The sequence below is a fragment of the Heteronotia binoei genome, chromosome 2, assembly GCF_032191835.1.
Source record: "Heteronotia binoei isolate CCM8104 ecotype False Entrance Well chromosome 2, APGP_CSIRO_Hbin_v1, whole genome shotgun sequence".
Classification (NCBI taxonomy): Eukaryota; Metazoa; Chordata; class Lepidosauria; order Squamata; family Gekkonidae; genus Heteronotia; species Heteronotia binoei.
Genome location: NC_083224.1, coordinates 188,118,300 through 188,128,614, shown reverse-complemented (window position 1 = coordinate 188,128,614; position 10,315 = coordinate 188,118,300). Strand labels below are relative to the sequence as shown.

Genomic DNA, 10,315 nt, shown 5'->3' with positions numbered 1-10,315 from the left:
TCTTGTAAAAATTAAATGATAGCCTTATAGTTGTGGGTGGGCAACCAATATTTTTAGACTCAGTCCGCCACTGGACTGAGCCCCCTCCCAGGGTTGCTAATCTCCAGGTGGGGTGTGTGGAGCCCCCTCCCCCCGCTTCAGGGTCAACAGAAGGGGGGAAGGGAAATGTCTGCTGGGCACTCCGTTATTTCCTATGGAGAACGATTCCCATAGGGGACAATGGAGAATTGCTCCACAGTTATCTGGAGCTCTGGGAAGGCTGTTTTTGGAGGCAGAGACACCACATTTGCAGCATAGCAAACACCCTCCAAGTCAGGGCTGGCCAAACTTGCTTAAGGTAAGAGCTACATAGAATAAATGTCAGATGTTTGAAAGCCACAAGACAAGAATGCCAGATGTTTGAGAGGCACAAGACAAAGGAAGGCAGGCAAATAGATGGGGGAGAGGAAGGTAGAAAGAAAGCAACTTTAACTTTAAATGCCTTCTCTAAGCTGCTGGCTGACTTGGCTTGGAGAAATGATTTAAAGAGACAGCTGCCTTCTGCAAGCTGCCTGACCAAGGGGGCGGGTGGGCTTTGAGAGCCACACAATATGTGTGAGAGAGCCACATGGGGCTCTTGAACCACAGTCTGGCCACCCTCGCTCCAAGTTTCAAAAGGACTGAATCAGGGGGTCCAATTCTATGAGCCCCAAAAGAATGTGACCCTATCCTTCATTATTTCCAATGGAGGGAAGGCATTTCAAAGGTGTGTGGTCCCTTTAAATGTGATGGCCAGAATTCCCTTCAGAGTTCAATTATACTTGTCACACCCTTGCTCCTGGCTCCACCCCCAGTGTCTCCCGACTCTACCCCCAAAGTCCCCAGATATTTCTTGAATTGGACTTGGCAACCCTAAAAGGGCCTGGGGGATGGGACTGCACCACCACCACCCCCAATCTGCTGGGATATGGCAAGATCTAAATTTGAGTCCTTATAGGGTTACTGTTGCTGATGATGCTGCACTCGTCTCCCACTCGGTATCAGTTCTGCAGCATATGATGTCCTGCTTTGCAGAGGCTGCCAAGCTATTCGGCCTAGAAGTTAGTCTGAAGAAGACAGAAGTTCTCCACCAGCCTGCACCCCAGGAAGATTATCACCCTCCCTGCATCACTGTGGGTGAATCAGTTCTGAAGACAGTCCAGCAGTTCAGCTACCTGGGGTGCATCATCTCCTCAGATGCCAAGATTGACAAGGAGATTGACAACAGGCTGGCAAAGGCAAATCGTGCATTTGGCCGACTGCACAAAAGAGTGTGGAGCAACAAGCATCTGAAAAAAGGCACAAAGATCAATGTTTACAAAGCGGTTGTGATGACAACCCTCATCTACGGCTCCGAATTGTGGGTTTTATACCGTCATCACCTGCGACTCCTTGAGCGTTTTCATCAGCGCTGCCTTCGCACCATCCTCAGCATCCACTGGAGTGACTTTGTGACCAACACTCAAGTCCTCAAGCGGGCGGAGGTTACAAGCATCGAAGCACTGCTGTTGAAGACGCAGCTGCGCTGGGCAGGGCATATTTCTAGGATGGAAAACCACCGCCTTCCCAAGATTGCTCTGTATGGCGAACTTTCCACCGGCCATCGAAATAGAGGGGCACCAAAGAAGAGGTACAAGGACTCCTTGAAGAAATCCCTTGGCACCTGTCGCATCAACCATCACCAGTGGTCTGATCTAGCCTCAGATCGCAAAGCATGGAGGCACACCATCCACCAGGCTGTCTCTTCCTTTGAGAACGCACGCATAGCTGGTCTTGAGGACAAAAGGAGATTGAGGAAGAATCGCACTGCTACAGCACCAACCCCAAATCAGACTTTTCCCTGCAGCCACTGTGGATGGATCTGCCTGTCCCGCATTGGTCTTGTCAGCCACCAGCGAGCCTGCAGCAGACGTGGACTACTGCACCCTTCTTAAATCTTCGTTTGCGAAGTCAAGCCGAGATAGGGTTAACAGATGGGTAGGAAGGAGGCATATAAACTGAAGAAAAGAGCAATATATTTGTACGTGTCTTGTTTACAAGCAGTAACCTAAAGTCCTGATTTGTTTGAAACGCAGTTATCATTGAAAAGGCCATGTGTTTTCTGGGAAACATTCAGTGCAAGGAAATGAAGATAGAGTTGAAAGGCTCCTTAGTAAGCTTGAGAGTCATGGAGTAAAAGAACAGGTCCTCTTGTGGATCAAAAACTGGCTAATTAATAGGAAGCAGAGAGTGAGTATAAATGGGCAGTCTTCGCAGCGGAGGACGGTAAGCAGTGGGTGCCGCAGGGGCTCAATACTGGGTCCCATGCTCTTTAACTTGTTCATTAATGATTTGGAGTTGGGAGTAAGCAGTGAAGTGCCAAGTTTGCAGATGACACTAAATTGTTCAGGTGGTGAGAATCAGAGAGGATTGTGAGGCACTCCAAAGGGATCTATTGAGGCTGGGTGAGTGGGCGTCAACTCCAAAGGTTGAGGCTGGGTGAGTGGGCGTCAACATGCAAATGAGGTTCATTGTGGCCAAGTGCAAAGTAATGCACATTGGGGCCAAAAATCCCAGCTACAATACAAGTTGATGAGGTGTGAACTGGCAGAGACTGACCAAGAGAGAGATCTTGGGGTCATGGTAGATAACTCACTGAATGAAATGTCAGACAGTGTGTGGTTGCAATAAAAAAGGCCAACGCCATGTTGGGAATTATTAGGAATGGAATTGAAAACAAATCAACCAGTATCATAATGCCCCTGTATAAATCGATGGTGAGGTCTCATTTGGAATACTGTGTATAATTTTGGTCACCACACCTCAAAAAGGATATTATAGCACTGGAAAAAGTCCAGAAAGGGGCAACTAGAATGATTAAAGGTTTGGAACACTTTCCCTATGAAGAAAGGTTAAAACGCTTGGGGCTTTTTAGCTTGGAGAAACATCAACTGCAGGTGACATGATAGAGGTTTACAAGATTATGCATGGGATGGAGAAAGTACAGAAAGAAGTACTTTTCTCCCTTTTTCACAATACAAGAACTCATGGGCATTCAATGAAATTGCTGAGCAGTCGGATTAGAACGGATAAAAGGAAATACTTCTTCACCCAAAGGGTGATTAACATGTGGAATTCACTGCCACAGGAGGTGGTGGCGGCTACAAGCATAGGACAGCTTCAAGAAGGGATTGGATAAAAATATGGAGCAGAGGTCCATCCGTGGCTATTAGCCATAGTATATTATTGGAACTGTCTGGGGCGGTGATGCTCTGGATTCTTGGTGGTTGTGGAGTGGGGGGGGGGGGGGGCAAAGTGGAAAGGTTTCTAGACCCACTTGTGAACCTTCTGATGGCACTTGGAGGGGGGGGGGTTGGCCACTGTGTGACACAGTGTTGGACTGGATGGGCCATTGGCCTGATCCAACATGGCTTCTCTTATGTTCTTATTGAACTGATAGAACAAAATAGGAGTCCAGTAGCACCTTTAAGACAAACAAAGTTTTATTCAGAATGTGAGTTCTTGTATGCATGCATACGTCATCAGACAATAGAATGGGGTGCAGTGAGCAGAGCTACATATAGCTGGTGGGCAGTGGTTAAGAATGCAAAGTGGTACAAGAATCCATTGAAAGAACATTTGGTCTGGATAGCATATGCTTGGGAAACTAGTAAAACAGTAACATGTCCGAATGGGAGAACGATGGTGAGTGTCATAAGGCACTAAATGGAGTCTGTTAATTGCTCTATTGCCAGTTTGGTGTAGTGGTTAAGTGTGCGGACTCTTATCTGGGAGAACCGGGTTTGATTCCCCACTCCTCCACTTGTACCTGCTGGAATGGCCTTGGGTCAGCCATAGCTCTGGCAGAATGGCTGCTGTGAGGGCTCTCACAGCAGCTGCTTGAAAGGGCAGCTGCTGTGAGAGCCCTCTCCAGCCCCACCCACCTCACAGGGTGTCTGTTGTGGGGGAGGAAGGTAAAGGAGATTGTAAGCCGCTCTGAGACTCTTCGGAGTGGAGGGCGGGATATAAATCCAATATCTTCTTCTTCTTACAAGTTTGGGTTAAACTGAGAACATGTCTCTCCCAGAGGTGTTCCTGTCCACCTAATTTACTTTTTAACATACATTATAAACATCATTCTAGTTTTGCCGTTAGAAAAAAATAATATATTAAAATATAGTGGAAGATGGGTTTTGTATATGTAATGAGATAAACAGCCAATATCCCTTATTTATGCCAATTTTTTTTAAAAAAAATTCTGATACACTATTCTAAAAGACTGAGAACATCTGTCTGGAGGGGTTTTTTTGCTGTCTTCTGGGCATGGAGCAGGGGTCACTCGGTGTGGGGGGGAAGAGTGCTGTGTTCCCTCTAAGCTGAGGTAGTGTGAGCTAAAAAGGTAAAGGTAGTCCCCTGTGCAAGCGCCAGTCGCTTCCGACTCTGGGGTGACGACGCATCACGACTTTTTCACGGCAGACTTTTTTTTTTATGGGATGGTTTGCCATTGCCTTCCCCAGTCATCTACACTTCCCCCCCAGAAATCTGGGTACTCATTTTACCAACCTCGGAAGGATGGAAGGCTTGACTCAACCTTGAGCCAGCTACCTGAATCCAGCTTCCACTGGGATCGAACTCAGGTTGTAAGCAGAGAGCTTGGACTGCAGTACTGCAACTTTATCACTCTGTGCCATGGGGCTCCTCTTAGTGTGAGCTAGCTCACCATTTTTTTAGCCTCCAGCTCACACGTTTTTGTCTTAGCTCAGGAAGAAGGCCCCAGAGCAAACTAGTTTATGCAGTAGCCATATCTCTCACTCACAAGCTTTAATGCCAGCAGCTCACAAAGTAGAATTTTTGCTCACAAGACTCCACAGCTCGTATAGATGTATTTGTGAAGGGTGTTGGACTAGATGACCCTGAAAGTTCTGTCCAACTCTATGATTCTCTCCGCCTCCTGGCTAGTTGCCACCCATCTCGCTTGTGCCTGCCTTGCAGAAGTGCAGGGCTTTTTTTGTAGCAGGAACTCCTTTGCATACTAGGCTACAACCCCCTGATGTAGCCAATCGTCCTGGAGCTTATAGTAGGCCCTGTAAGAAGAGCTCTGTAAGCTCTTGGAGGATTGGCTAAATCAGGGGGGTGTAGCCTAATATGCAAAGGAGTGCTTGCTAAAAAAAAAAAAAAGCTCTGCAGAAGTATATTAATGTCATCTAATCTGGGCCGCTGTGGGTTTTGCACATCTCACTTTCTTGAGGATGACACTTGAGATTCTATGCCCTCCACAACCTTCTCCCTCCCATTTTCATGGAGATCAGGCCAACCTATGACATCCCCAGCTGTGGGGAGAAAAATAGCACTTCTGTCAACCCTTTAATGTAGCAGGGGGAACTGGGCACACCTGAGACATGCTTAGTACTCAAGTCCCAGGAGAAGCATGAGTTAGCATACTGCAGAGGGGTCTCATAAGAACATAAGAGAAGCCATGTTGGATCAGGCCAACGGCCCATCCAGTCCAACACTCTGTGTCACACAGTGGCAAAAAAATTTATATATAATCACACACACTGTGGCTAATAGCCACTGATGGACCTCTGCTCCATATTTTTATCTAAACCCCTCTTGAAGGTGGCTATGCTTGTGGCCACACCACCTCCTGTGGCAGTGAATTCCACATGTTGATCACCCTTTGGGTGAAGAAGGACTTCCTTTTATCCATTTTAACCTGGCTGCTCAGCAATTTCATCGAATGCCCACAAGTTCTTGCATTGTGAGAAAGGGAGAAAAGTACTTCTTTCTCTACTTTCTCCATCCCATGCATTATCTTGTAAACCTCTATCATGTCACCCCCGCAATCGACGTTTCTTCAAGCTAAAGAGTCCCAAGCGTTTCAACCTTTCTTCATAGGGAAAGTGTTCCAGCCCTTTAATCATTCTACCCTTTAATCATTCTAGTTGCCCTTTTCTGGACTTTTCTCCAATGCTATAATATCCTTTTTGAGGTGCGCCGAGTGTGTGAATCGCAACAACAGCAACCTTTATTGGCATAGCAATGATATTAATAACAAAAAGAAGAAAGGACAATTCAAATAGTACCAATCAGAAGAAAAATAAGAAGTTTTTATACCTGCTTTTTCACTCAAAGGAGTCTCAGAGCGACTTATAATCTCCTTCCCTTCCTTTCCCACAACAGGTACTTTGTGAGGTAAGTGTGGCTGAGAGAGTTCTGAGAGAATGGTGACTGGCCCAAGGTCACCCTGCAGGCCTCCTGTGTATCAAAGTGCCTTACAATTGCCTTCCCTTCCTCCCCCCATGACAGGCACCTTGTGGGGCTGAGAGAGTTCTGAGAGAACCATGACTGGCTGTTGGTAAAGGCAATGTCGAGAAGAAGATGACCACCTGCAGGGGGCAGCAAGAAAACAATAGTCAGCACCTTCTCTCTGGCTAAATATCATTCTTTGTCTGTCTCCAGACTTGCTATTTTTAAGGCTATATCTAGTTTCTTCTCAGAATACACACCTCATCTGACCCTTTCTCTCAGCTAGAGATGTACTTAGAACCCATCTAATTCCTAAATAAACCTTTATCTGCTCTTTAATCAGGTTGTGCACCCTTGCTGTGTTAATTTCTCTGCCAACAGAGGCTTCATGTGGAGAAGTGGGGAATCCAGCCCAGTTCTCCAGATTAGAATCTTAAACATTATACCACGTTGGCTCTCAGCTCGGCATTCGACCTCATCTCCTGAAAATCTCTCTACTGTGGGTTGGCAATTGTGCCGAGGTAGTTTGTCGGTTTCCTAAGTGCATGAGAAGAGGCTGTCCAGTTTGCCTTTGTATGAGTAACTGATGTAGGCCTTTTTTTCCTTCCAGTCAGTTTCTGCTGGGGAAGGGGGGGGGGGCAGGGTTGATTGTTCCAGCTCCGCTCAGAGATATGGCAGAATCGTCCTCTCTCAGAAGAAATTCTGAATACCTGATGTTGTGCCATGTCATTGAGGGGGGGGGTCTCCCTTGCACCTTCCTAGTGGGCTCCCCAGAAGCATCTGGTTGGGCCAGGGGATCCCCTGGTTTGGAGGCCCTCCCCCTGCTTCAGGGTCATCAGAAAGCTGGGGGGGGGGGGTGTCTGCTGGGCACTACCCGTTATTCCCTATGGAGACCGATTCCTATAGGGTATAATGGAGAATTGATCTGTGGGTATCTGGGGGGCTGGTTTTTTGAAGTAGAGCAACCAAATTTTCAACATAGCATCCAATGCCTCTCCTCAAAACACCCTCCAAGTTTAAAAAGGACTGGACCAGAGGGTCCAATTCCATGAGCCCCAAAAGAAGGTACTCCTATTGTTCATTATTTCCAATGAAGAGAAGGCATTGAAAAAGTGTGTGGTCCCTTTCAATGTGACGGCCAGAACTCCCTTTGGAGTTCAATTGTGCTTGTCACAACCTTGCTCCTAGCTCCACCCCCAATGTCTCCTGGCTCCACCCCCAAAGTCCCCAGATATTTCTTGAATCGGACTTGGCAACCATATCTAGTTGGGGGATCTCAAACGGCCTTATCCCCCCACTCTTGGGGCCTGGGAATTTAGACACAGCCTTTCTGAGCCCAGACAAGAGAGGGGAGGAGGCGCCCCGCTCTGTCATTTACGTGGGTGGTATCAGGCAGTTTTTCTTCCGCTGCTGCTGCTCAGGAAGAAACAGGGCTAATTTTGAAAAACGATTATCTTTGGCAGACACGCTGTTTGGGTTTCGATGCCATCCACCCTCATGGGATTTTCCACTTCCGTGCTGCCGGGATGTGATTCCCAGCCAGGTTCTTATGCAGCCCGGGGTGAGGCAGCTTGGCCTTTCATTACGCATCCATTCTTCTTCCTTGGTTGGCAAACAGGTGCTGGAGGTTTCTGTAAGGCAGAACCTGGGAAGCCTGTTGGAACAGAGCCCGGCAGAAGGTGAGTTTGCTCTGCAAGGTCAAAGGAGGTGTTTTCATATGACCAGTTTTCCCTCACCCCAACTGCAGTAATTTATTTCATGTACTTGTATTTCATGTACTTCACCTCCATGAGGACCCAAAGCGGCTTACATCATTCTCCTCTCCTCCATTTTAATCCTTACCACAACCCCGTGAGGTAGATTAGCCTGAGAGCAGTGTCTTCTCCAAGCTGAGATAGCGTGAGCTAGTTCACAGGTTTTTTTGCCTCCAGCTCACACGTTTTTGTCTTAGCTCAGGAAAAATGGCCCCAGAACAAGCTAATTATGCAATAGCTCACAACTTTAATGCCAGTAGTTCACAAAGTACAATTTTTGCTCACAAGACTCCACATCTTAAAGGGAGTATTGGCTGAGGGAGTATGACTAGCCCAGAACACTCAAATAAGACTCCACGGCATGAGTGTGGAATTCGAACCCAAATCTCCCAGATACTAGTCCAACACTCTTAACCACCATACCACACTGGCTCTCCTATGCCATGCTCTCCTTGTTCATCCACCTACCCATTATTTTGCCATCTGTGGTCACCCATATGCAGAAGCTTCTGAGATTAGTGCTACTTAATATAATATGACAGCTATGATAGATTTAAGATAAAATCTCCTGGGTTCTAGTTGTGACTATTTAAAAAAAAATAACAAATGCTAGCATGAAAACTTTACAGTGGCCATTATGAGGTTACGTATATCATATTGTATAGTAGATCAAATTGATGATCAGATAACAATGTTAAGAAAGTAAGAGAACGTTATAGACTATAGATAAAGGCTTTAATAGGAGGCTATAGTGGACCTTTAAATAGTCACAATATGTTACTTTATATGTGTATATATATTATGTGTATATACTTTCTCATAAAATACTATAATTTTACTACACTAATATATCATATGTCATGTATTTGCTAAAGTATTAATATATTTGTACGTTGAATAAGAAGTAACTTCAGTTTTCATATTAACTTCAATTTCATATATTGAGTATTTGGGTAATTATAACAAGGCTTATTTAATATATGTTTCTCCCCTTTTTTTCTCTATTGAAATGTTAAAATAAAAATCTAGTAGACAGAGAGATTAGGTGCTACTGGAGTTGTAGATGGACCATCTAAGGTCAGTATTGTTGTTTTCTATCGCTTTTAATGATGATATGTTTAATTATGTTTAAATTATTGTTTTTATATGTGTTGTTGTAGCCCACCCTGAGTGGGGTGGAGGGGTGGGAGGAAGGGCTAGAAATAAAATAAATAAATGGGGGGAATGTATGGGAAAATGGTTTCCCTCTGACGGAAAGGTGGGTCCATCTCAGGAAAGGGGGCTCAGTGGGCAGATTCAGCCTCCTTTCATGATTTACAAGCCCAATTAACAGACCGAAGGCATTCCTTATTCACCCCTTTTCTCAGAATACAAGTCATGGATGCCCAGTGAAATCGGTTTGCAGTTGATACAGAATGCACCAACTTCGCTAAAAAGTTCAGCAGTGTAACAGGGACCCAGCTGCAAACATGTTTCAACAATCTTTTATCTGCTGAAGTTTGGTTCTTACTATACTGAAGGAACATCCTAAGGCAAAGGGTGGCCCAACTGCAGCTCAGGAGCAGTTCCTTCCGTCCTTCTGTCCTTCCTTCCTCTTTCAAACATCTGAGGTTTATGTCTTGTGGCTCTTACGCTAAGCAGATTTGGCCACCCCTGTCCTAAGGAGTAAGAAAGGAGCTCTGCTAGTCAAATAGGATTGCCAGCTCCAGCCTGGGAAATGCATGGAGATTTTGGGGATGGAAACCTCCAAAGGAAGTTTGGAACATATGAAGCTGCCTTATACTGAATCAGACCTTTGGTCCATCAAAGTCAGTATTGTCTGCTCAGACTGGCAGCGGCTCTCCAGGGACTCAAACTGAGGTTTTTCACACCTATTTGCCTGGACCTTTTTTGGAGATGCCAGGGATTGAACCTGGGACCTTCTGCTTCTCAAGCAGATGCTCTACCACTGAGCCACCGTCCCTCCCCTGTTCTACTAAGTTCTACTAAGGGGCCAAAAGTTTAAAAATATCAATAGTATAGACAAACGTGCACATTTGTTACAAAAACATATGACAACTTTGTAGGGGCCCAAATGAAGCTTCATACAATCATCAAAGTGACAAATGCACAAAAAGAACTGACCTTCTTCAGAGGTCAAATAGTACAAATTACAACATACAACAAAGTCTCTGTTACACTTGTCAGGCAACAAACAATTAATATTGGACCCAAAATGGAATGTTCCAATCTGGAAAAGAATGGCATACACAACAAATTTTGGGAAGCCGCAAATGTATCTGGCCTTGTGTCCAGGCCATTGCCTAGGGTGCCAG

General features: G+C 45.6%; 1 non-coding gene across 1 annotated transcript; it reads right to left on the bottom strand.

The window, feature by feature from the left end:
• Positions 1 to 9,891: 9,891 nt before the first annotated feature.
• On the bottom strand, positions 9,892 to 9,958 carry TRNAL-GAG (transfer RNA leucine (anticodon GAG)). Its single transcript has one exon. It is a non-coding gene; the product is annotated as a tRNA-Leu (tRNA).
• Positions 9,959 to 10,315: the final 357 nt, after the last annotated feature.